Here is a 26,051-nt window from a genome sequence, read left to right on the forward strand (position 1 = left end):
CATTTTTTATCACTTTCAATCACAGTAGCTGAAGTATCTTGTCGCACTCCCAAAGAAAAGCTATTGTCGCACTGAAACCACAGGATAAGTGCGTAGTGAAACATGACTGCTACATGTTAATCTAATACCAAAACATGCCAGTTAGAAATAAGTGCCAAATTAATCTAAATTTTAAAATTTCAGTTACAAGATCATACTTTTTTCAAGATTTTATTCAGGCCAAACACCACACACTTGCAGCTTTAAAGCAAAATTTCCTTCCCACACACCTGTCAAATGCCTGAACAATGTTAAACTCATTTCAGCCTTAACAATATTCAACCTAAACAGTTCTTTTTGCCAAGGCTATTCTAGGGGTATGATGTATCAGGGTTCGCCCGGGCTTCTAAAGCAAAAATTCAAGGGTTTTCAAGGACTTTCAAGGACCAGAAAACACATTTTCAAGGTCCCATGCATCCTATGTTTTATCTGGGATTATTTAACTTTTTCAACACAATGCAAAATTTTATTATTGCCCAATGCATAAGAACATTAATGCACGTTTAGATAGGCGCTATGCGTTCATGAATGCTTCCCCAGCTTTATTTTTTATTTCATACTTTGTATTTAGAGTTTTTTTTCGTTGTTTTGCTGAGGCTGTTTGATTTCAAAACTCTGCATCTCCTGATTTGTCAGCAAGAGTATCAGCTGAAATTAGCTCAGCAAGTGCAAGGCAGGATGAACGATGTACACGTCCACCATTTGCACGTAAAAGCAAACGCAGATGGAGCGTATGAGGCACAGCAAACATGCAATGAAAGGCCGTCCGCAGACTAGATGGAACAAGCAAGATAGAGAAGAGAAGCCGGCTTTCACAGGATTGTATCGTGACATGAATTCTGTTGAGGAGTGCTGCTCCCAATGTTGCCTCGTAATAATGAGAATCCACAACTCGTAATTTCACGCACTTCACTGAAACTTGATTGTTAACAATGTTTCTTTACATTTTTAACACCTAAAATTCACGACAAACACTTTGAATTCTTGTGAAAAGACAGGGCCATTGGTTCTCTCCAGAAAAATCAAGGGTTTTCAAGGACCACTTAAAAATTCCAGGACTTTCCAGGCCTTGAAATTTACACTTCTAAATTCAAGGGTTTTCAAGGTTTTCAAGGACCTGTGCGAACCCTGTGTATGCTGTAATAGAGCCTACAGATTATGTTGACCACATTGGGCTATTGACTGTGCACTAAAATGGTGACTCATAGGTCTCGAAATCAGACTGGAAACTCCATGTTCAATAGCAATAGCTAATTTGTGACTTTTAATGTTCTGCATAATATAACTGTCAGCTCCAGAATTTACTATTCACTTGAAAGCTGACCCCAGCCATAAGTATACAAGTGTATAAACAAGTGAGAACATTTTGTCTGAAGGCCCTTTGGCCAGTTGCAAAAAAAAACAAAAGTAAGCAAGCAAGACATGTTTGGAAAGTTGCCTTTTTCCCTACTCAACGAGGCTTTTTTTAAAAAACAAGTGCTTGACGGTGTCGAAATGTGCCCTGTTCCCTTCCCAACTGCAACAAGCACTTTCGTTGTGTGTACTATCCGAGAAGGAAAAAACTCTCGGATCCCAATGTTGATAACGTCCACACACTGCGGAGCTTTTGCAGTTAGTGTGTGTTCTTCGAACCTCCCACATTGATGACCAAGACTGGATTTTCACCTGCACCCAAAGCCTGTCATCTTACAGAAAATTCCATTGGGAGAGCAGGAGCACTCAAAAGCACTCTGAAAGTGCTCTCTCCAGAGCAGGCATGTTTCAGTGGTCGAACAAGAGTAGAAGCACTGTCATCCAGTGGTAGAGCGAGATCACTTTTGCTGCTCCGAAAGCAGTGACCTTTGACGTCATATCCTGCCCTTTTTGCGTGCGTTTTTTTTTTTTTTTTTTTTTTTTGCTCATGCGCATTTTTGCGGCTCGGCAAGCACGGCCCGGAGAGCACGGCGGTATCCATCGTGCATTTGCAACTTTGCAGAATGGGCAGCGAACCCTACGAGCATGCGAGTGCTTCCTACTGCCACTTGTGCTTTGCCCGGCTTTGCTCACACATGCTTTTCCAGAGAGATTGCTGGGATGCTTAAAGGCCAGAATACGTGGAGCGAACTTGCACGACGAAGTTTGCGCGGCGAAAAATCTCCCTCGGCAGGACACTGTATGTTCGTTGGGCTGAGCTACATGGAGCGAAAACACAGCGCACGCCGCCACTACGTTGCTCTCGGTGACCTCCATGCCCAGAGTCAATGGTGCCGTTCAGTAAACAGACGTGGTGAAAGGACTTGTACGTCATTTAACGATTCTGCGTGGGGCAGGGGCATTTCTTCTACGTTCTCAGTTCTCAAAAACGCTAGAGGCAGAAGAAAAATAAAACGAATGGCGCCGGGGAGATTCAAACCAGCGACTCCAAGAACAAGTAGCCAGCATTTTAATTTCCACTTAACCCTGAGAGATGGCGACAAAAGTGCAAAATACAGCCTCTTAAACAAAGCCCTCAATACATTCAGCTGGCTGGTAATACATTCGGCTGGCTACATTCGGCTGGTATTTGAGAGGCCCTCATAGTGATACCGCCTGTTCCTCACTCGCCGATATTGTAGACAGGCCCCATATTGGTACTACTACAAGTAATGTGGCCAGATCGTTTTTCTTCAATCTGATATATGCTATTGTGCATGCCCATCTTGGCGACACAAGCCACGACAGTCAGGTCGGGACCGTGTTTTCCCCTCAGTCGTTTTTTCCTCTCCCACCTGCTCTCCGGGTGCGTGCCGCATTCCAGTGGCAGGTGCAGTGGCCCTGCTCCCACATGTTCCCAAGTGTTCTGCGCCCTACTCCTGACTGCACGACGCCACAGCTCCTGTTCTCTCAATGGAATTCGCCATTACTTCTCACTATAACGTCGTCCCTCCCCTCTTGAGATGAAGAAACACAACTCCTCCAGTCTAGAGTAACAATGCCATATTACTACCTCTATCACAAAGGAGTGACTTCCTCACTGAACAAGAAGACATTCATAGCTTTTCGTAGTAATACAAGTACCATGTTTGGAGAGTTCAAGTTACGGCAGAGCAACATCACTGCTGTGGAAGATGAGGTAGTGGAGCACTATAGTGCATTTTTAGGTTTTATCTGCACCCACCATAGACAGGCATTGAACACGTTAACACACACTGAGCAGCACAGAACCTTAGCCACCCGCCCCTCTTTACCCCGTGGAGTCACCACCACCACCTGGTAAAGCTTGAGGTCATCTAAGTGGTACGTTAAAGCTTGTAAGCACAGCACCATACCACCGGGAGCAGGTATTGTTTAAATGGAAGAGCAGTTTTTCTGCTCCGCCACTATACACCTCAAACGCATGCAACTTCGACAGTTTGAGATAAAGTCCACACATGATTACTAGTGAAAGCTCCTTTCACACATGAGCAAATAGAATGAAAACTTTGAAACCAGAAACCAGTGTTCTACAATTCTGCGATATTCAATAGCTAAATGTGTCAACAATACATGATGTGAACCTAGCTTGTGAATACAGTACCAGTACGCAATGAAAGCAAGTTTTAACTCGCACGAACCTACACGGTGCCAAGCGCTCTTCCCTGCTATAAAACAGGTCTCGCAAGATGCTTTTTTTTAACGTCATAAGTAAAAATGTGCCCACACATACGCAAGTGCTTTCTGGCACACAGTCATTACAATCCGCTCTCCACTCGTCAAGCGGGATTACTCGCCACTGTTATTCATGATCGGAACTGCGATCTCTCTCCTTCCTCTGCCACTCAGCAACATGATGATAGGCTGATAGGCCAATTATACAAGCCCCCCATTACTTGAAAAAAGGTGCCCGCCCACTCCTCACGAGAGAGTAACTGATGGGCTACAGACACAAGAGCAGGGTGATGATTCCCCGCAATGGACAGGGATATCATTATTCTCTCCTCACTAATCTCGGAACAAATCAAGGTGCGTGTGTATACACCACCTGTCATGCGATTCAACATCCCAACCAACTCCTTTGATAAAAATACTAACACCTGAAAAATCTCTTTACGTGTCTCGACCTTACTTTAGAAAAGGTAAATAAATAGGGCTGCACTCAGTGTTCAGAAGCAGCAGTCGACAGAGGCAAGTAGAAACACACAACGAATTGCAAATGCGGTGCGTGACCGATTAAACTTCGTAATAATGAAAATAAAGGCGAGTTTGTAGGCTCCATATGCAACGCGTGGACTTTAAAGCATTTTTCCGGCTCTTTCCCATGCAACGCAAGCCTCGCAAAAGCGCGTTCTTATTCCAGCGCTACAGAAACTCGGCTGCTGTGACCGAAAAGTAGCGACCGAGGAACTTCTCAACCGAATTGCATACCATGCAAGTGTCCCGTTTTCCCACATGAATCACGCCGCACCGTGACATTAACAACTTCTATATCTGAAACAAATTTCGTAAAGAGGTTTTAAATTCCGTGATGAGGTGGTCAAAATGTTCCAAGTACGCATTTCGGAGCAATGTTTTTTTTCTCACGAACCGCGCGTCAAAATCATGGCAGCGTGCGCGCATCGCTAGCTGCGTACTTGGGACCAAGCTTTTTATTGTTTTGTCGTTGTGGCTTTCGCGAATTGAAACCGTTGGGCTTATTAGGATTAAGTACTTTGTTTCTTTTTAATTTTGCGAGCCGACACGGAATCTATTCATGATCAACAGATCTACGGATGGGGTCGGCCGCGACTTGCGTTGTTGCGAAGGGAAGCTCGCAAAGTTCACAGCACACAGCGTCCGCCACTGCGATTCTCACGGGGACGGAAAACACTAATCATTACTCGACATACTGCACCTGTCAGCAGAGAACGCTGGCTTCCGAAGTTTAAAAAGCACCGGCGGCGAATGGCTTTCTCCGGCATGGTCCGGCGTCCGTGCTTTGCTATCGGGGGAAGTCCGTTCGCGCACTTACGGGACGACACGCCGTAAACATCGACGCTAACTTGTAGAATGCATAACCAGCAAAACTGCCACAGTTGACACCGCAGTAGAGTTCACTCTAACCGCAGTAACAGCGGTTAGTACGCTATAGTACAGCTTTTCACAACTTTGTAGCGCATGCTTCTCCCGGACCATGCGGCATGCCACAGAACAAGGAGGATTGCTATCACGTGACTACAGCCACTACAGCGAAGTCTGCGAAGATTTGAACTTTCAAAACTGTTTTTATGTTTGAACAGTTTTCGGTCTAAGATGCATGAGAGGTTCAAAGCATGTGATAAATTCAGCGTATGAACTTCTATAGTTTGTTAGTAACAATTATAAATTTGATTTCGCTATGGAGTTTATCACAGGCGCTAGAGAGCGCAAGGCGTAAACGAGCGAAATTTGAATGCCCTGAGGATGACGAATTAGGGTGGTGGGAAATAAAAGAGGCTACTTAACAGCTAAAAGAGGCATCTAGAGGACACAGTAAGACCAAAAGAGTTGCTGTGCAACCAGATAGATGGCGGGAAAAAAAGTGGCGAAATGGTGCAAGCAAAAATGAAACAAAAAATCGACCAATTAACGAGATAAAGGCACAAGACGAAAAGCGCTTTGAGGAAGTTTTTGGAGACATGTAAAAGCCCTAGGCTACGGGAATAAAGACGACGTTCTTCTTTTGGCCAAGCAGCAAGCCTTTTAAGCTTGCTGCTTGGGGAGCGACTATGATTTCTGGCGCTGCACGTTTTTATTTCCTCTTTTTCTGCAGCTCGTGGTAAGTTCATACGTGCATACTAAAACGGTTTTCAAAGGAAAGGGGCAAAGACGTTTGAGGCTGACTACGCTGCGAGCCCATGGCTAGCAATAAGGGAGTAACGACAATGAAAAAAAAAAAGAAAAGCAAAGGGGGTGCTTCGACTAGTCAAGATTAGTCGCGGCAACGTGCGCCTGCTACCATGACATTCATGGGAGAGGTACGGGTGGGATGAGAATATTTTGTGCGCAAGTTTGTGTCTGAAAACCGGAATTTTCGGGGCGTGCCTTGCTGCCATTTTTAGTTCGTTATGGAGGCCGCTAGAAGCACTGGTACTGGAAAAAGTTTTATTAATAAAAACGTAATTTGAATGTGAACATCTTCGACAGAACTCGGCCTGGTTTGGTTAAAGTTGAGAAAGAACTTACTTAGAGCTAGAACTTTATGCTGAACCGAGACGACGGAAGAAGGAAGAAAAGGCCGTAATCGTGAACCTGAAGAAAAATGGATACACGAGCGACTTCCCACGGCGCGCGTCAAATGCCGCCTTCACCGATCTGGCAGGAACCATAAAAATTCCGCTCTATTGACTATTGACGCCGCCGAAAAAATTCCCCGCATTTCCCCGAGGGGAAGAATGTGAAAGTGCGAATGCACGAGTTGAATTTGCGCGGTTCGGTAATGTTCGCGAAAGAGAGATCACACACACACACACACAACTACAAAGAAAGAAAGATGCATTTATTCACAGACACCTATTTGTGTTGTCGTTGTACTTGATTGCTAGAGCGGATCTCAGCTTTGAAATTTCGTGTCAGCACTCCTTTAAGCAGTTGCATTAGCCCTTCTCACGCCCGATTCCTGGCCAATCCCCCACGTGGGTATGTGCCATGTCAGCAGCCAGGCAGCGCGCGCCCATCTCCCCCCGTTGCCAAGGAAGACGAGGAGATTCCTGGCCAATCCCCCACGTGGGTATGTGCCATGTCAGCGGCCAGGCTGCGCGCGCCCATCTCCACGTGCGCGGACATCGCCGGTGGACGCAGGTTCAGGGTCGCTTAAGAAGTGCATTGCACTTAAAACCCCTCTCCTGCCTCCGCCGTATGCCCCCCCCCCCCCCCCCCTTCTTCCTCTCCATCCGAATACCCACCCGTATTTTCCTTCCGTATGTTAAAAGAACGGAAGAAACATAATCCCGCATTCTTCGCTAGGAAGGCATTATCGTCTCCCATAAGCCGGTGTCAACGCTTGGACGGCTGATGCCCCGATCGAAAGAGCGTCCGCCAAAAGGAAAATCCCAATGGGTCGTCTACAAAATTGCTTGCGCACAAGTGCCCGCTAGTTACGTTGGCGTGACCAGGAACTTCCCAGAACGCCTCCGGCAGCACAAAATCTACGTTCGTAAGTCTGAGATTCAGCGCAGTGAATTGGCTATTACATTAGCTTTCCCTTGGTTGGTGAAAAAACACTGTGAAAAATCTGACCAACAGATTGACTTCGACGGCGCTCAGGTGATTGGCACCGAAACCCATTACTCACAAAGAATAGTCATCGAGTCCTGGCACTTACAAGGGAAGCGGGAGGCTTAAATAGATCCCTAGGAACCCTTGCAGCCATCTACGCCCACGGCCTCCGACGCGCAAGGGCAAGATGCAAGTAAAAAGTAAAAGAAGACACCATAGATATATAACTTCTACCAGCCCGGCTGCTCAATCGTCTTCTCGAAGATTATTTGGCCTCCATGCAGCGAGGGGCTATAATATATACAGATGCCTCTCAACGAGAAGAAAAATCCGGTATAGGAATATTTTCCCCTTCCCTTAACTGGACCTTTTCGGTTCGTCTGGGTGATTTTATCCCCATATTCTTCGCGGAATTCCTGGCAATTGTCCTGGCGCTACGAAAGCTGGATGTTTCAATTACATCTCCAATGATAATTTCCGATTCTTTTTCTGTATGCTTAGCCCTTTCTTCCCCTAAAGACACTCCCCTTCTGCGGACGTTTCGGTCACTCCTGCCACCTCACTTCACTGAAATTAACCTTCTTTGGGTTCCTGGTGATGCAGGGATCACATTCAACAAGACTGCCGACTCTCTAGCAAGGATAGCACTTTCTGGGCATGTAGTAGACGTCGTAGAGCCGACACCTTTAATAACAGCAGCTAGGTACCGTAGGATGCTGAAACTCCAAGTACAGCAAGAATCGATTTTATTATCATTAAGAGATTTTAATCATCTTAAATTATCATGGAAACATGAATGGTGCCCTTCACGCAACTTAGAGGTGGTTATTACAGCCTTACGTTGTCGAGTACCCAAGTTAAATAGGTATTTGCACAGGGGCGGTATTCCCGTGTTTTGTCCCTTTTGTGTCCCTTTCAAAAGTGTCCCTTTCGAACGAGCCCTGATTGGCTAAAAGCGAACACCCGGATGTGACGCCTTACAAGCACGGCGGAGCTATGAGCCGTGGCTACTCGGAGCAGACGATTTGGAGCAGACGATTTTTCGTCGCCTTATTGTTGGTTCGCTCGCGGAACAAGAAACACATAAAAGATACTCTGATACGGTTTCACTTCTTTAAAATGCGTTTGCAAGAACAGCTACGGTATTTGAATCAAAGGCCCACTGCTTAACCGGAAGTACGTCACGATGAAAGGGACGCAAAAGGGACGTTTTCAAAGGGGACAGTTACGAGAATACCGCCCCAGGTCTCGTCTGGCGCCAACAGCTCTGTGCAGCTATTGCGACGAAGACGAGTCTGTCGAACACTACCTTTTAACATGCCGACGTTTTTCCCGACTGAGACGTCAGTCCCTGGAGGTGCCGCTTTACAGTTTGGGGATATCCCTAACAGTGCCGGCTATACTATCGTTCAGGGCATCCGAAACGGGGTTCTGCCGCCGGGATGTATGCTCCGCCCTCCTGCGCTACATTAAAAATTCAAAACGATTATCTTCATGATTGCGATTGGTCACCCTCGCTTTGATTTTTCAGGATTTTTTTTTTCTCTCAAAACGTTTTTCAACCGGTCTAAATTATCTTTCCTAAGCGTCTCGTGATTAGATAAGAATTACATTCATTTTAACCATCCTCTGTTGATTGGCAGATCCCCTGATTGGGTATGTCCCATCCCTAAAGGCGCAACAACAACAACAACTCCTGCTTCTGGTCTTACACAGTTACATCTGATCAAAGAGCCGAGTAGGCTCCGAATCGTTGGGACCGCTTTCAATAAAAGCCCTTGGTTGGTGCATTCGCCTCTTCCTCGAAAGGCGTATTTGTTTTGCGCCTCCAATTTGCAATTGCAGTGCTCTGCTAAAAAATCATACTCGCTATCATACCCACAAGAAAGCCATAAAACGGTAGGCTTTAGGCGCGCACAGTAAAGCTACTAACGGAGCAGTTGCAAGGAGATATATGGGATTGGCGCGGTTTGAAAATCAAAATGCTGAGAGTAAAATATGTTTCAAGGAGATGTAAGGAGTAATGAAGCCATGTAAGTTGCCCGCTAAATCGTTTAGGTGCCTTCATGGGAAAAGCGCAGACACGCAGTGGAAAAGAGGGATTATAAGGGTAATAATGAGTTACGCAATGACAGTGGAGAAACAGATGAAGTTATGAAAACCAATAAACAGCAAGGCAGGCAGAAACAAAAAAAAAAAGAAAGAATTGAACTGGAAACATCGTTATAGATGGTTGATGTCAAAACGTAAGGTAAATTTGATATCAGAACGGAAAATATACGCGCTAACTATAAGGGTGGTGTTCTGCTTTTATAGGCTATAACTGGTTGCAAATAAGACTGAAGAGATTCGTGGTGAAGTATGCCCAAAATCATGGTCATTAGTGTTCTAGAGAAACGATACAGAAAGGATGCGGCACCTCACTAATCTAATTTGATCAAACCAAATCCACATGTGGAAAATATTCGCCTTTCGGAAGCATTAGGATTAAAATGAAGTATCACGGGTTATACTGCAGGGCTGTAACGGTTGCTAAGTGAAGGTCGGATATCGGGGGCGGAAAAGAATATAGGAGAACGCCAATATCAAGAGTTGTGTTACGTAGATACATTAGCCGCTTTGGTGAGATGACACGCAGAAAGCTGAAATCTGGAACCTCGATTATAGCCTATAATACCGGTCTTCGTTTAAAGCTTGAGTATGCTTCCATTAATTGGGTTCCACATACAATGAAAGCTTTCAGTACTGCACCGTATTAATCAACAGAAAAAAAAAATCCCGGCTATATCCACTAACGTGAAACCTGGGAAGGGGAGAAGCATGCACACTGTAAAAAAAATTCACCGGTTTAAGGAACAACCCGGAGGTAATGTATTGCCGACCACTTTCCGTAACTTTGAAAACGTACAATTTCAGGGTTACGGGAAATCCGTAATGCAGATGCCTTGCCTACTATTACGGAACTTTCGTGCAAGCTAAAATGTAAGGTGTCCGTTTTCTGCTAACAAAAAATTCCCCGCATTTCTCCGAGGGGAAGAATGTGAAAGTGCGAATGCACGAGTTGAATTTGCGCGGTTCGGTAATGTTCGCGAAAGAGAGATCACACACACACACACAACTACAAAGAAAGAAAGATGCATTTATTCACAGACACCTATTTGTGTTGTCGTTGTACTTGATTGCTAGAGCGGATCTCAGCTTTGAAATTTCGTGTCAGTACTCCTTTAAGCGGGTGCATTAGCCCTTCTCACGCCCGATTCTTGGCCAATCCCCCACGTGGGTATGTGCCATGTCAGCGGCCAGCCAGCGCGCGCCCATCTCCCCCCGTTGCCAAGGAAGACGAGGAGATTCCTGGCCAATCCCCCACGTGGGTATGTGCCATGTCAGCGGCCAGGCAGCGCGCGCCCATCTCCCCCCGTTGCCAAGGAAGACGAGGAGCGCGCGCACCCGCAGCTGTTGCTATGCGGACGGCGGCGGACGCTTCAGGCTCGCTTAAGAAGTGCATTCGCACTTAAAAATTCTGTAACTCGGAATTTTACGGAAAGCACTCGTTCTGTCCAAACGATTCCGTTGTTCAAATGTAAGGTGTCCGTTCTTGAGTAACAATTTCGAAATGGGAATGTATAAATCGTGGTTGCGCAGCGGCTTGAGTGACCAGGTGTCGAAAACATGCAGGCGTTCCATGCGAGCCCAGGATATTTGATCATGCACCACACCACCCCTATGCACGCAGGCAAAGCCTGTAACTCTGCCTGCAAAAGTTTCTGACATGAGTTCGGTTGAACACAAATGCATACAATTTATTTTTTACAAACTGAACCTTCTGCCTTGTTCCGTGTCATCCTAAAAAAGAAAAAGAAGAAAAAAACACAAGAGCAATTAGCCACTCCACACAAATTCAAGCTTAAAGCTAAATTTTTTTGTGTTACAACTTTCTCTACTCCATAAATAGAAAGAAAAGGCTGTAGTATAGCCAGCTTGACAAGGCCGCAGCTCCCTTTCTACTTAACAGCGTAAGTGTATTCTTGGCGCCTTGGCGTTTTTGCCAACGGGGATGAAACCGTTGGGGGGTACATGTATACAGCTTTGTTCTGAAATTCCCTTGTCTTTGAAGCGCGAATCTCTCTAGCGCGAGGCATAAACGAGTGTCCCGGTGTTCTTTTAGTACGCGTTACGAAGCGCTCTAGCACGAGGCGTAAACGAGTGTCCCGGTGCTTAAAAGTACCGTGACTACATGAGATGAACGATGATTACGAAGACGACGAAGACGATGAAAGGAGACGCCAACAGCCCCAGCCCCTAAGGGGCTTCGCCTGAAAACAGTTCAGTTAATTTTCGGAAAACATCGCAGGCTTGATTCACCGACCAACCTTATGCAATTAAACGTAACTTGTACATCAGAAGCTCGCAGAAAGTTCAGTCGCTTTGCCTTCTTTACAATCGTATGTATGTCTGGTAACGTAAAACTAGATCTCCCTGGCAGTGTTAAATCCATATCAACACGACGTAAACGTCTTGGCCATGAATATTCTGCTTCCCCGTTTCTGCCTGATCACATACTTTCAAATATAGTTTTTTTTCTGGAATTGTGGAAGATTAGAATATACCGTCCTCTGACATTTTTCATCCAAATAATTTTCTTGTTGATTTGCAGCGTCACCCTGTTTCTTAACTTTTATGTTGCTGCTTTATTGTTGTCTCTTTGTACAATTATGTTTAATGTACCCACTTTTGCTAAGGCTACCTCATTGGCCTGCAGTATTGTGAAATAAATAAATAAATAAATATTCATAAGGAATAAACGTGTATCTAAATGAGGAGGAATAAACGTGTATCTAAAGTTGTCAGCCCTGGCGAAGAGTCCTTTTTCCAGGACCCCTTGAGTCCGTCCGGCTTCTTGGGCTCGCTGTACCAGTCAAAGCTGGTCGTCATGGTCGGAGCTGGACAGTGCTCTGTCCAAGTTTTCAGGGGAGGGGAAAGGCAGGTGGAATTGGTGGGGGTTCTTATCACAGCCCCACATGACATGGTAGAGGGTTCCCAGAGCCTCACTGAAGCGGCATTGCGAGGAATACAGGGTGGGGGCCAGAATATGGGCTCTAGTGGGGTGGGGAAATGTACTTGTTTGAATGCCTCGGAGGTGGTTCTCTTGTTCTTTTGTGAGGCTTTTGTGCGCAGGAGGATATAGTGTTTGTTCCAGACGGTAATGCTGAGTGATTTCGTGGGACGACAAGAGGGGGCAGACCTGTCACTGCTCGTCAAACACCTGGCTTGCCCGGTGGGTCAACTCTCGGGCACGCTGGTGGGCAGCTTCGTTGCCAGACACGGCGGAGTGGGCTGGAGCCCAAATAATCCTTACGGGATGTCGAGGAGGATGCTGGGGAAGAATTGTTCTGGCAGGTCGTAATATGCAACCAGCAGGTCGTAAGGAACTCTCCGCTTTTTGGCTGTCGGTGATTATTCCTTCTGCAGACGTTTGTGCAATCGCTAGGGAGATGGCCTCTTCCTCTGCCTACAGAATAGATGGTGGGAATTGATGTGCATGTAACGAGGTCTTCCGTGGTAGAAACCACAGCGGTCATAGCTCTTCGCCAGGGATATGAAGTGGGGTCTGTATACATATAGACTGTGGCAGAGTTTCGGCCGTATTGATTAAGAATAGCTTTCGCTCGGGCTTCCCTACGAGCCTCGTGATGTGTCGGATGCATGTTGCGTGGTAGTGGGGTTACATCAATGAACTTGCGAACCTCATCGAGAAGCTGAGTAGCATCCGCCTGCGAGTGTTGCAGAGGAGAGCGCAGGTGCAGTTGAAACAGAATGACTCTACCGGTAGGGGTAGAGCTGAGGCGCAAGAGTTGGCTCAAATGCTGGGCTTACAATAGTTCATCTAAGGTACTGCGGACTCCCAACCGCAAGAGTTTCTGCTTTAAGCTGGTAACAGGTAGTCGTAATGCTAGTTTGTACGCCTTGCGTATCAGGGCTTCCACCTTGTTCTTTTCGGTCTAGGAGAGTATGGAGTAGGGGAGGGAGTAAGTGACCCTAGACACGACGAAAGTTGAACCAGCTTGAATCCTGCGGATCATGTGGGATACTTGCTCTGTGGTGTTCTTAAGTCTGCTGAGCAGTTGGATGTTCGAGCGATCCGCTTGCAAAAGCATGCCCAAAATTTTGACCTGTGGAGTCGGAACAATCACGTGGCCGCCCATGTGTAGGGCGATGGTTGGCGACCCAGGAGAGAGTTCCTTCCTTGCTGAGACGATCAGCAGTTCCGATTTCTGCGGCGAGCATTCTAGGCCACACTGCCTTGCATAGTGAATGACTGTGTCAACCGCCTGTTGTAGATTGTTCTCGATGTCTCCTACTGATCCATGAATGGCCCGTATGGCAATATCGTCCGCATATAATCCATGGCGTATGGCTGTTACGGCAGCCAGGAGCGGAGGGACACCAATGAAGGCTATGTTAAATAGCAAGGGGGACAGGATGGCACCCGGGGGTGTGCCCTTGTTGCCGAGGGAAACGGGATCTGATTTAAGGTCACCCACCTTGAGAATAGCTTTTCGGCTGTCAAGGACGTCTCGAACGTAGGTGTAGGTATGTTGCCCGCAGTTTAGGCCATTTAGCTGTTTGAGTATGGCTGTGTGGCTGACATTATCGAATGCTGTTTTTAAATCTAGGGCTAGTATGGCTTTTGGGTTGTCTCGGGAGGCTTTAAGCATGACCTCTTCTTTCAGTTGAAGAAGTATGTCCTGGGTACAGAGGTGACGGTGAAATCCACACATTGTATGAGGAAACATGTTGTGCTGTTCGAGATAGTTCTGTAGCCTTTTGTGGATGGTGTGTTCCAATAGCTTCCCCAAACACGAGGTTAGGGAGATGGGGCGTAGATTTTCTGTGCTCGGTGGTCTTCCAGGCGGCTTTGGAACAAGGTGCACTTCTGCCATCTTGCACTCTTCCGGGAGTCGACCTAACCTCCACACCATGTTAAGATGGCCCGGGAGGTCAATAATAGACTCGTTATCTAAGTTCGCCAGCAGCTTATTTGTTATGCCGTACCCTCCTGAAGCCGTGTTGCGTCTGATGATGTGAAGGCCCGCTTTGACTTCGTGGATGTAATTGTCCTCATCCACTTTAACATTGGGCTGCCCTGTACATGGAGGTAGTGGGGTTTTGGGATAGACCGGGAGGTTTTTATCCTGGAGGGACATCATGAGGCGAGCGGAATTCCCTGGGTCAGTGTGAATCACCTTTCGCATGATGTGATTCGATTCTGTTTTGCTTTTGGAAGGGTCGATTAGATATCGTAGCAGTCTCCAGGTTTTTGATGCAGTTAGTGTACCCTGTAGACTGTCACAAAGGGATAACCAACTTTCTTTGCATAGGTGGGCCGCATAGCGGGCTGCTTCCTCCGTCAGCAGAGCTGTCTTTTTTTTCAGGCGACGATTGAGGCGCTGGCGTTTCCACAGTTTGATTAGGCTCCTTCTTGCTTCCCAAAAGTGGAGAAGGTGTGGATCTACACAGGGGACCGTCGTGGTAAGGCGAATATTGTTTGTAGCGCGATTCATGTCTTCGGGAATTTGGGCGAACGATTCCTTTAGCGTGAGGGGCTGGGTGCCTGCCCCGTCAAGTCTGGCTTGCTCCCTCTGTTTGCGAAATATCCGCCAGTCCGTTAACTTGGCTGCACCTCGCGGGGCAGCGTATATGTTTCCATGTATTGTGGTGGCAAGGATGAAGTGGTCGCTTCCCAGGGTTTCCCCCGTGTGAGGCCACATAGCAGTGACGTTCCCTGTGGTAATCGTAAGATCCGGGGACATGTCTTTGGAGACACTATTGCCCAAACGCGTGGCAGCATGCGTGTCCAATAGCAGAATGAAGTTTTCTTCTTGGAGGACGGAGTGCAAGGTGGTCCCTCTTTTGTCGGTGTAGCTGTATCCCCATAAGGGGTGTGCAGCGTTAAAATCTCCCATGATAACAAGTGGGTTCGAAGATGCAATGCGCTTTGCTTTTTGATTACACGAGAAAGGTTACTTTCTTGGCTTCTGGGGCGACAATATATTGTGACAGTGTTAGGTACAGGACGATCACTAGGTTGTCTCTTATGTTGGTCGGCAGTCAATCGCCCGTGTAGGGTATGTCCCACTGGAACCGGATCGAGGGGGTATGCTGGCACGTAGAATAGAAGGGCGAAGAAGAGTTTCTCCCGGCTCGCTGCTCACCGGCCTCCATTGTACCACGTCTTGCCTGTGGTTCCGCAGGGCTTGTAAATAAAGCCTTAACCCATTTGTTACGTCCGTAGCAATATGTTTAACACGTATAAGCTTTCTGCCACTAAACTGCGGCTCTCCCCAATTCCTCTTCCACGGTGTTGCCGCTGTCGGCAACAGCTCTGGGCACTGCAAACTGGCTAAATGTGGGATAGCCTTTTCTGTGCCAAGGTCGGCCGTTTTTAAGTCTTGTATGCATAGCATTGGCAGTAGTTTTGAGGCCGAAATCACCAGGCTTAACTCGGCTGGTTTTCCTCAGGAAATAATGCGCAGGAGTGCACAGAAGGTACTTAAAGCTGTGAATTCATTCACGGGGTGTGAAGCTGGCCGTCCGGTTGAAAGAAACTGGATCGCTGTTATTCGCTACATGTATCGTATCTCACATGGCTTAAAAAATGTAGCCGGTCGTTACGGGGTTCCGGTTATTTTTTCGGTCCCGAATAAACTTGGGCGAATATGTAAAATGGTGGAGAACAAACTGTCAAGACAGAAAGCTGGCACCGGGTGCAGTGTGAAACATGTGTCACCTTTTGTTCCCTGCTCGACGGGCATCGTGTACTCTTTGCCGTTTTCATGTGGTGATGTGTACATTGGCCATTCAGGCAGGTGCGTCAATGTACGACTGATGGAGCACCGTGCTTCGCTCAGGAATAATCATTTTGCACATATCACTCGTCACGGCAAGGCCCACGAGGAAAGCAGTCAAGAAAAATGCAACCCATTGTATAAGGACACGAGTATTCTTTGACGCCACAATGACGACTTGACAAGAGATTTGGTGGAAGAGTTTCGATCGTGAAGGGAAGTGCATTAGTCATGCTTCTGTGACACTGTACGATAAGGAATTTGCCTTACTGTCGAAGACGATGCCTTAGGTTGTGTTTTGTTTGGGGGAAGTAGGCTACGATAAGATTGTTTGGTGCACTGCCGTGTAGTGATTATGTTTAAAGACACGTGTGGTGTATGATTGTATATACGTGTGTGTTTTATTCCGGTTAAAGTTTTAGTTGAGTGTCAGCGCCGTCTTGTGTGCCCCCTTCCTCGTCGTTGTGTTGTTAAGCGCTGTTTAGGATGGAGCAGTATGTACCTATCTAGTTCACTATAGCAGCATCTTTGTGCGCTAACCAGACTGCTTTCCGGCATGCTCTCAGATTTGGACAAGAATTAGCCTGATACGGGAGCAGTGACAGGTGCAAATGACAGTACAGGCTCGGAACTGGTGAACCTTGGAGGGGAGAAGAGAGCGAAGTCTTTATTGCAGGTTGTCGTTAGAAGGGGGCGGTGACCGGTAGCTCCAGCTTTCTGGTGACCGAGGCAGGCCGTTCCGTTAGATTTTCCTGAATATTTGCGTCTCAGCTACCCAGCGCCACCGCCTCGATTGCTTGTACATGCCTGTATGGTATGAATGAGGGTGTTCTTGAAGCCAAATATACAGTTAAACCTGTATGCAACAAAACTCCATGTAACGAATTCCTGGATTTAACGAAGTTTTTCAATCCCCAGTGCCACCCCCATTGAAGCCCATGTGATTGCGCCTCAATGTAACGAAACGTTGCGGCTGTTGACCTTGATGTAGCGAAGTCGGCGGGCTGGTCAGTCATCGTTCTTTTGCACTTTTACTCAAAAGTCAACCTGAGAAATGAACTAATTTAGCGAACACTAGCACAAACATAAGGAACCCGCAGCAATGAAAACGTCTGGAATCGCCTAAACCCGAAATTCGTCGTCATGATCATGATGATGATGATGATGAACGGATGGGGCTAGACCATACCGTGGCTAACGTAGCAGTTACTTCTGGCTTCGTTTGTGCAGCGTGACACCACACCAGCGAGCGAGAGTGACTACCCCTCATGCTTTTTTTTCGCCCGCACCGCAAACTACCATGCGTTTCCACGTGTGAGTGCCATTCCGGTTCCAGACTTAAGCTATGAGGTGCTAGGCCGTCCATATAAAGGGTCGAGGCTTCAGACTGCTCGAACGGTGAGTTCTTTAACTGCTTTGTTAACTGCCTCGTTGCCTGGTCTGTACTCCTGCCCCTGGGCAGGCGGATTTTGAACAGGAATTATATTGCCAGAAGAGGGACGTCATCTGGCAAAGTTTTGAACTGCCATTTTCGGATCAGAGGTGGTGTTCGTGGGTGCCGACCGCTGCGTCAGCGCTTTGGTGGCTACCGCTTCCTCCGCCGTTGTCGGATGACGGAAACGTATTGTGCAGGAGCTAAGGGGTGGGTAATGAGGACTAAATATTGGCGCCACAGCATGGGCGTCGTGATGTCTGTAGTCGACCGCTTCAATGTAAGGCGTGGTCGGTTTAATGAGGTATTGGTCGTCGAAGGTTCCTCCATCGCGTTCTTTCCTGAGTGTGTAGTTGTGCTATAGCACGGGGGAGGGTGGATAAAGAGGTGTGAATGCTTAGAGAAATGAGGACTTCATGGGGGGGGGGATCCCGAATTTTAAACACTCTCAGCGTACGAAAGAACGGGACGGAAGTACACAGGATGTAGCGCTTGTCCCGTCTGCGTTTTTCGCCCCGTTCTCTAGCGTGCTAATAATGTTCCACACTCCCTTCATGTTGTACTTCAATTTTTGCTTGTTTTATAAAAGCGCCTTATAAAAAGGCCTTATGCTTTATAAAAGGCCTTATGCCTTATAAAAGGACCCTTAGAGCATCCTACAGACGCTTGCGCACAGGAGAGGCCAAATTGGGCGAGCTTTCCCCTCACCTGCTGTCATCTAAGGATGGCGCCACGCGCACGCCTGCCCCATACCTTTGCTCAGTCAGACATGTCCCATACTTTGTTAAAGTGCAGGGTTATGGCCATGCAGATTTCTGACAACAATAGCGAAGAGTGTTGTGCCGTGGGCGACGGCGAGCGACCTCGGCGGCGACGGGAGCGAGGGACGGCCGCCGGGCCCACGCACAAGCCCAAGAAGAAAGAGTGCGGCCTGCTCGTCCCAAGACCAGAACCCAAAGAGAACGTTTATTCTTCAACAAGACGACACCGAGACGCATACGCACGTGACCCGTCACGTGCGTCCACAGCAACGACATCTAGTTACAATTTATACAACCAAGCGCACACAGTGAGCGGGCGCTCCACTAGAGGGCGCCACTACACCACATCATCTCCCCGTGCAAAAGAAGTTCGCACACTCTGCGAAATACCTACAGCATCTTAAATGCACTACACCACATCATCTCCCCGTGCAAAAAGAAGTTCGCACACTCTACATCATTCTCCCGTGCTTTGAAGAATGTCTGCATCTTCCTTTCACTTGACTCACACAACAGGCTATCAGTCGCTCACGACAGTTCTATAAGTCCCCAAAAAAAAAACCCGTCCAAAGGCCGCACTCTTTCTTCTTGGGCTTGTGGGTGGGCCCGGCGGCCGGCCTTCGCTCCCGTCGCTGCCGAGGCCGCTCGCCGTCGCCCACGACACAACATCTTTTTGGCGACGAGGATGGGATAATTTTCTTCTGCTGCGACGACATCGTCGACGGGTCCGGCAGAATGAAAACGTGAGTGCGTTTGACCTCGCTCGAGTGTGACTGTCCGGCGCGTCTGGCGTCGCGAGGCCTAGCGTTCTTTGTGCTGACGCTTGTCGAACCGTCGTTTAGGCCTCGCCCTACTTCGTTCATCTGCTTCTGCTCCTGCATCTCTCTCCTTCCTGCTTGGCAGCATGGGCCTCTTCGATAACCTGCCCGTTTTCCTCGAATTGCCGGGGCCGCCTCCGATTCCGTGGCATAACTGGAAAAAATTGTTTCAGGGCCATCTCGAGGCGGCTGGCGGCAGCGACTGGAATGACGGACGACGCGCGTCGGCGCTCGTCAGCGTTTTGGGTAGGGAGGGGCAACGAAGGTATTTTGCTGAGGCGGAGCAGGACAAAGCAAGGAGGGACGCCGCCAGTAACGTGACCGACGCTAATGTAACCAGCCCTTTCGTGACCGACTCCGCGACCGACTGTAGTGTGACCGCATCCTCGGCTCCGGCCATTTCGAAATTCGACCAACTTTTGGAGCAGCTGGACCGGCTCTTCGCTGCGTCCACAAATACGCTTGTTGAACGACATGAGTTCACAAGCCGTCGTCAATTTCGGGGGGAAAGTTTTTTAGAATACGTGACCGCTCTAAAGGAGAAAGCCGTACGTTGCAAGTTCGGGCTGACGTACGCGGAGCGCGTCCGAGATCAAATCATACATGGAACGTCTAACCCCCAGGTTAGAGAAAAGCTGCTCGCACATGGCGAAAGGTTATCTTTGGAGAAAGCTGAAGAGATTGGTCGGAGTTTTGAATCTTTGTCGTTGGCGAACCAAGCCTTCGGTTCGCATCATCAAGTACAAGCAGTAGGTCGACGAGGAGAAGGTGGCGTCGCGGAAGATGACAGTCGGGGAAGCCGCCGCGCTCAAGATGGCGGCGTGGAGAATCAAGATGGCATGGGCCGCCGGGGAGGCCGGCGCGCTCAAGATGGCGGCACAGGAATTCAAGATGGCCTGGCCAGCCGGGGAGGCCGTGACGTCATTCCACCGGGTTCGGGAAGGCAAGATGGTGGCCTCCAAGATGGACGTTTCCATCCGCAGTCAGCTGTAGAGTTCCGCGGTACAGTTCAGCAGAAGAAGTTCGCAGGCAAGCTTCAGTTGTGCGAACGATGCGGAAATAAATGGCATAATTCAGCATTTCAAAATTGTCCAGCCCGAAATCGGCGCTGCAACTCTTGTAATAAGTGGGGACATTTCGCATCGATGTGCCGTAAGCCGGCACCAGTGCATCGAGTTTCTTCGAAGGAAGCTACGGGATCCGCTCCGGCACCGGAACCTGTACAGCATCCAGCATCCACGGAGATCAACGCAACCGCAAGATCTTCCGTCTTAACAGTCAGCACTTCTTCTAGAAAGGACTTAGTCGTCCAAGCGGAAGTCAGCGTCAACAATCCTCCAAGAAAGGACTTAGTCGTTCAAGCCGAAGTCAGCGGAGTGACCATGCAACTCTTAGTCGATACCGGAGCATCCGTGTCGTTGATGACTGTCGAAGATTTCAAGCGTCACTTCAGTAAACAGCATGCGCTGTCCAAGGCTTCCGTCAACTTGTGGAATTTTTCCAAACAACGTATCGGCATCCGCGGCTCATTCCAAGCTCCTGTTCAAGTCTTGCAACGGTCTTGCTCCGTCACATTCTACGTCACCGACAGAGGGACATCTCTTTTGGGGCTCGACGCCATCCAGCAACTGGGCATTCAGATCGACGGTGCGTCTCTTACGTGTCGACTAGCATCGGTGTGTGCAGTGCAGTGTCCCGTGAACGTGCCCCCGGGTTTCGAACATCTCTTCAACGGCGAGTTGGGTCTTGTCAAGGACGTCTCGCATAAGATCCAACGGCGGCCAGGGGTGACTCCAGTTGCATCTAAGCTACGAAGATTGCCTCTTGCTCTCCGTGATCCAGTGTCCAGCGAGCTGCGACGCCTCGAGGACAATGATGTCATTGAGCGTGTCGACGCCTCGGAGTGGGTTTCGCCACTCGTCGTCGTCCGGAAAAAGAACGGGGACATTCGGCTGTGTGTGGACCTCCGGGAACCGAATAAGGCAATTATCATTGATGGGTATCCTTTACCGCATGTTGAAGAGCTGTTGCAGATGTTTCATGGTGCTGTTTGTTTTTCTAAGCTTGACTTGGCGTCGGCTTATCATCAGTTGTTGCTGGAAGAGGGCAGTAGGGACTTAACTACCTTTGTGACTCATGAAGGCTTATTCAGGTTTAAGAGGGTGTGTTTTGGTCTGGCGTCGGCGCCTGCGGTTTTTCAAAAAATGATGTCTCAGATCTTAAAAAATTGCAAAAATGTTGTTTGCTATCTTGATGATATTCTTGTGTGGGGAAAGACTCAAGCTGAGCCTGACGCGAGCCTGGTTGAAGTCTTAACATGTATAGCAAACAGTGGCATAAAGTTGAACGACAAATGTCTTTTTTCGGTCAAGGAACTTGATTTTTTGGGTCACAAGATTTCGGCTGAGGGCATCTCACCTTTGGAGAGCAAAGTAAGAGCTATAGTTCATGCTCCCGCTCCTACGGACATAAAGTCACTGCAATCATTTTTAGGTCTTGCAGGATACTATGCTAAGTTCATAAAGAACTATGCAGAGATAGTTGAACCACTTCGCCTCATGCTCAGGAAGGGTCAGACGTTTTGTTGGTCTGATGATGCTCAGCGCAGTTTCGATCAGTTGAAAGCGTGCCTCACATGTTCTCCGGTTGTGAAGGTCTTTAATCCTGACTTGCCTGTAGTAGTAACTACCGACGCATCTGATGTGGGAATTGGCGCGGTACTACAGCAGCGGTAGGGTTCTCGGCTTGAAACCATAGCCTTTGCATCTAGAACTTTGTCGGAGACTGAGAGAAAATACTCTGTGGCAGAGCGCGAAGCGCTGGCTTGTTTGTTCGCGTGTGAAAAGTGGCACATTTTTCTTTGGGGCAGACGGTTCACACTTAGAACTGACCATCAGGCTGTAGTTGCTTTGTTAGCCGCAGGAGACTCAGGTCGGAGACCTTTAAGGATTTCACGGTGGTCAGCTCGTCTGCTGTACTACAATTTTGACATCGAGTATTGCAAAGGGTCAGAAAATCTGGTGGCTGATGCTCTGTCAAGATTACCCATTCAGACCGGTCAGGAACTTCAGGAAGAAGAGATAGTGTCGCTGGTAACATCAGTAGTCGATAAAGAAACCGTGCAGCTGGCAACGAAGGCCGATGTGACGTTGCAGAAGGTAGCAGAGTATGTGTCCAAGGGTTGGCCTGATAAGAAAAAGGTACACAGTGATTTAACTGCTTACTTTCATGTAAGGGATGAACTTTCTGTTGTGGACGGATTACTCATGCGTGATGACCGTGTAGTCATTCCTTGTGTACTGGTACCTACGTTTCTCGAGTTAGCACATGAAAATCATCAAGGAATAGTACGAACGAAGCAACTTCTCCGGGAACGTTACTGGTGGCCTCAAATGGATCGCAATGTTGAAGAACATGTAAAGCATTGTCACGTTTGTCAGCTGGCAGACAAGTCTGCTAAGCCTCATGTAGCTCCGTTGCAGCCAGTGGAATGGCCTGAAGGGCCTTGGCAAAAGTTGGGAATGGACATCGTCGGTCCGTTAGATGTGTCGTACCCCCGATTTCTTGTTACACTAGTCGATTACTACTCTAAGTGGCCTGAGGTTCTGGGCACAAATTTCATTTCAACTGAGGATGTCATTAAGTTGTTGGACTGGTCTTTCAGTCGGGAAGGGCTCCCTGAGGTTTTAGTGACGGATAATGGACCCCAGTTTGCCTCCAAACAAATGCAAGAGTATCTAAAGGAAAAAGGTATCCGCCACGTGTTCTCGTCGAATTATTACCCTCAGGCTAACGGCCAGATTGAACGGTTTAACAGAGTTCTCAAAGAACATTTACAGGTAGCCAGACTTGAAGGCAAGGATGCTTCGAAGAGCATTACACAATTTCTTGGGTCGTATCGGGTCACACCACATTCAGTGACAGGTCTTTCTCCAGCTTTTTTGCTGCATGGACGTCAGCCTCGTTCCAAAGTGGATATTAGCAACTTCAGGATACGTAAAAGGGCAGCAGAATCGGACAATTTCCTGCCTCATGTTCGGAATCAGGTCTTCACGAAGCAGCATAAAGCTAAACAGTACTTTGACAGAAGGAAAGGTGCGCAGCAGACCCGCATAAAGGTGGGAGATGTCGTGAAGGTAAAATTCCGTAAGCAAGGATTTCTGAAGTATAGTAAGCCGTTGACAGTGCAAGCTCAGGTTGCACCTTTCACCTTTAAGCTCAGTGATGGAAAGATCTGGAACGCTTCAAAACTCACAGTCGTTCCGAAGGGAATCGAGGTTGGCTCAGCACCGTATTCCTTTGACAATGTTGAACTCTCGTCGAGGCATAAAGAGTTTTTGTACTCTTTGTCTAACTTGGACATTTGTGACAGTCAGTCCCCTAGTCTACAGTTGTCAGAAGGGACAAGCCCCAGTGTTCAGACAGACCCTGATCTGTCGGAGGTTTCTACCAGTGCAAGGTCTGAATCCATTGTCCCTCGGGAACCATTAGAATGTCAGGAAGAAAATAGTGAACAAACAGATCCAAATAGCCATGTAGACAACACAAGGGAAAATGAGGGGGCGTCTGGATCGTCAAATAATGCAAGTTCAACGTCTACGCGTCCGCGCCGTAAGACTAAGCAGCCTCAGTGGCTTCGCGAATATGTGCAGTAAGGGGTATACGTACGGTTCATGCTTTGCGTCATGTTGAACGTGTCATGTCTGTGTTGAATCGTATATCATCATTGAAAGTGTTATGGACGGGTTTTTTTTGGGACTTTATAGAACTGTCGTGAGCGAAAATGTTTTTTTGGACGGGTTTTTTTTGGGACTTATAGAACTGTCGTGAGCGACTGATAGCCTGTTGTGTGAGTCAAGTGAACGGAAGATGCAGACATTCTTCAAAGCACGGGAGAATGATGTAGAGTGTGCGAACTTCTTTTTGCACGGGGAGATGATGTGGTGTAGTGCATTTAAGATGCTGTAGGTATTTCGCAGAGTGTGCGAACTTCTTTTGCACGGGGAGATGATGTGGTGTAGTGGCGCCCTCTAGTGGAGCGCCCGCTCACTGTGTGCGCTTGGTTGTATAAATTGTAACTAGATGTCGTTGCTGTGGACGCACGTGACGGGTCACGTGCGTATGCGTCTCGGTGTCGTCTTGTTGAAGAATAAACGTTCTCTTTGGGTTCTGGTCTTGGTACGAGCAGGCCGCACTCTTTCTTCTTGGGCTTGTGGGTGGGCCCGGCGGCCGGCCTTCGCTCCCGTCGCTGCCGAGGCCGCTCGCCGTCGCCCACGACACAACAAAGAGTACCTCTGACGCTGCATTCCAAAAACTGTTTTCTTCTACCTTCAACCCCCGAAAGCTGGAGACCAAAGGCAGGCAGTTGTAAGAAGCGCATCATCGCTACATTTTCATTTTTGCTTCAGGCCTATTTATAAATAAAGCCGTTCATTCATTCATTCATTTTTGTTTCAACTGCGCAGTATCACGCTTTTGTTCTTTCACCAAAAAATATTGCCATATTGCGTAGGTTTCATTTAGCGATTGATAAATTAGTTCAAATGCCAATTTACAGAACTCTTCCCGTTTCGACGCTACGAGGACTCACTAAGCTTAAGCGAACCCAGTGATCGCTAGGACTAGCCCAGCACTCTTCGCCTACGACATGGAGGGTTCCGCCGCATCGACGCGTGGAACATTTATCGTTCTCTCAAATGCGTGTGCAAGTGCATGGTGAGGATATTTCGCCCGAAGAGTACCACAACAAAGCCGGGGGGTCCAAGGCCTGCGAACGTACGTCAAGACTTCGGCAGCGTACTTGGAGCGGTGATTCTTCCCCTCGAGGCATTATTTCGAGCTTTTCGAAATCGAAGTCTACCAAGAACGACTGCGCTTCGGCGATAAGTGCAACACGCACGCCAGCCATGCCGACGGACGAAATCAAGGTTTTAGTGAGATCGAGAGGCGGTATCGATATTGTCAGAACCGGTACTACCAACCTGGAAGCAGCCATAATGGCGGCGGCAGGAACCTAGAATGTGGCGGGGACTCAGGATACGATGTGCCCGAACACCCAGCAGAATAGCATGGTCGTAAGCACTCCTAGCGAACAGCTAGCTGCGAAATATGCCCGAATCCGGTCTAAAAAATTCCCCGCATTTCCCCGAGGGGAAGAATGTGAAAGTGCGAATGCACGAGTTGAATTTTCGCGGTTCGGTAATGTTCGCGAAAGAGAGATCACACACACACACACAACTACAAAGAAAGAAAGATGCATTTATTCACAGACACCTATTTGTGTTGTCGTTGTACTTGTTGCTAGAGCGGATCTCAGCTTTGAAATTTCGTGTCAGTACTCCTTTAAGCGGGTGCATTAGCCCTTCTCACTCCCGATTCCTGGCCAATCCCCCACGTGGGTATGTGCCATGTCAGCGGCCAGGCAGCGCGCGCCCATCTCCCCCCGTTGCTAGGGAAGACGAGGAGCGCGCGCACCCGCAGCTGTTGCTATGCGGACTACGGCGGCGGACGATCCCCCACGTGGGTATGTGCCATGTCAGCGGCTAGGCAGCGCGCGCCCATCTCCCCCCGTTGCTATAGGGAAGACGAGGAAGACGAGTAGCGCGCGCACCCGCAGTTGTTGCTATGCGGACGGCGCGGACGATTCATGCTCGCTTAAGAAGTGCATTCGCACTTAATAAAGTACAAGGAAAACTGTACAAATTCAGCGCTTACCGCACGGCACCCCAAGGCATCATCAAGGGCGTGATACGTGGCATAACGACAGAGGAGAGCACCAACGAAATAGACCGGAACATTGGGAATGATTCCAACCCGCTTGCGGTACGAGCCACACGCATCGGCAGCATAGCGACGGTAATCGTAGTGTTTCAAGGCACCAAGGTTCGAAGGTTCGTGCGCTGCGGCGTAACCCTAATCCCATGCAGCTTATACTCATGCAGCAGATCGACGTGTGCAAGGAGGATACCCCCCAGTGCAAGCTGTG

The sequence above is a fragment of the Haemaphysalis longicornis genome, unplaced genomic scaffold, assembly GCF_048455015.1.
Source record: "Haemaphysalis longicornis isolate Haplotype H1 unplaced genomic scaffold, Haemaphysalis longicornis Haplotype H1 scaffold_23, whole genome shotgun sequence".
Taxonomy (NCBI): domain Eukaryota; kingdom Metazoa; phylum Arthropoda; class Arachnida; order Ixodida; family Ixodidae; genus Haemaphysalis; species Haemaphysalis longicornis.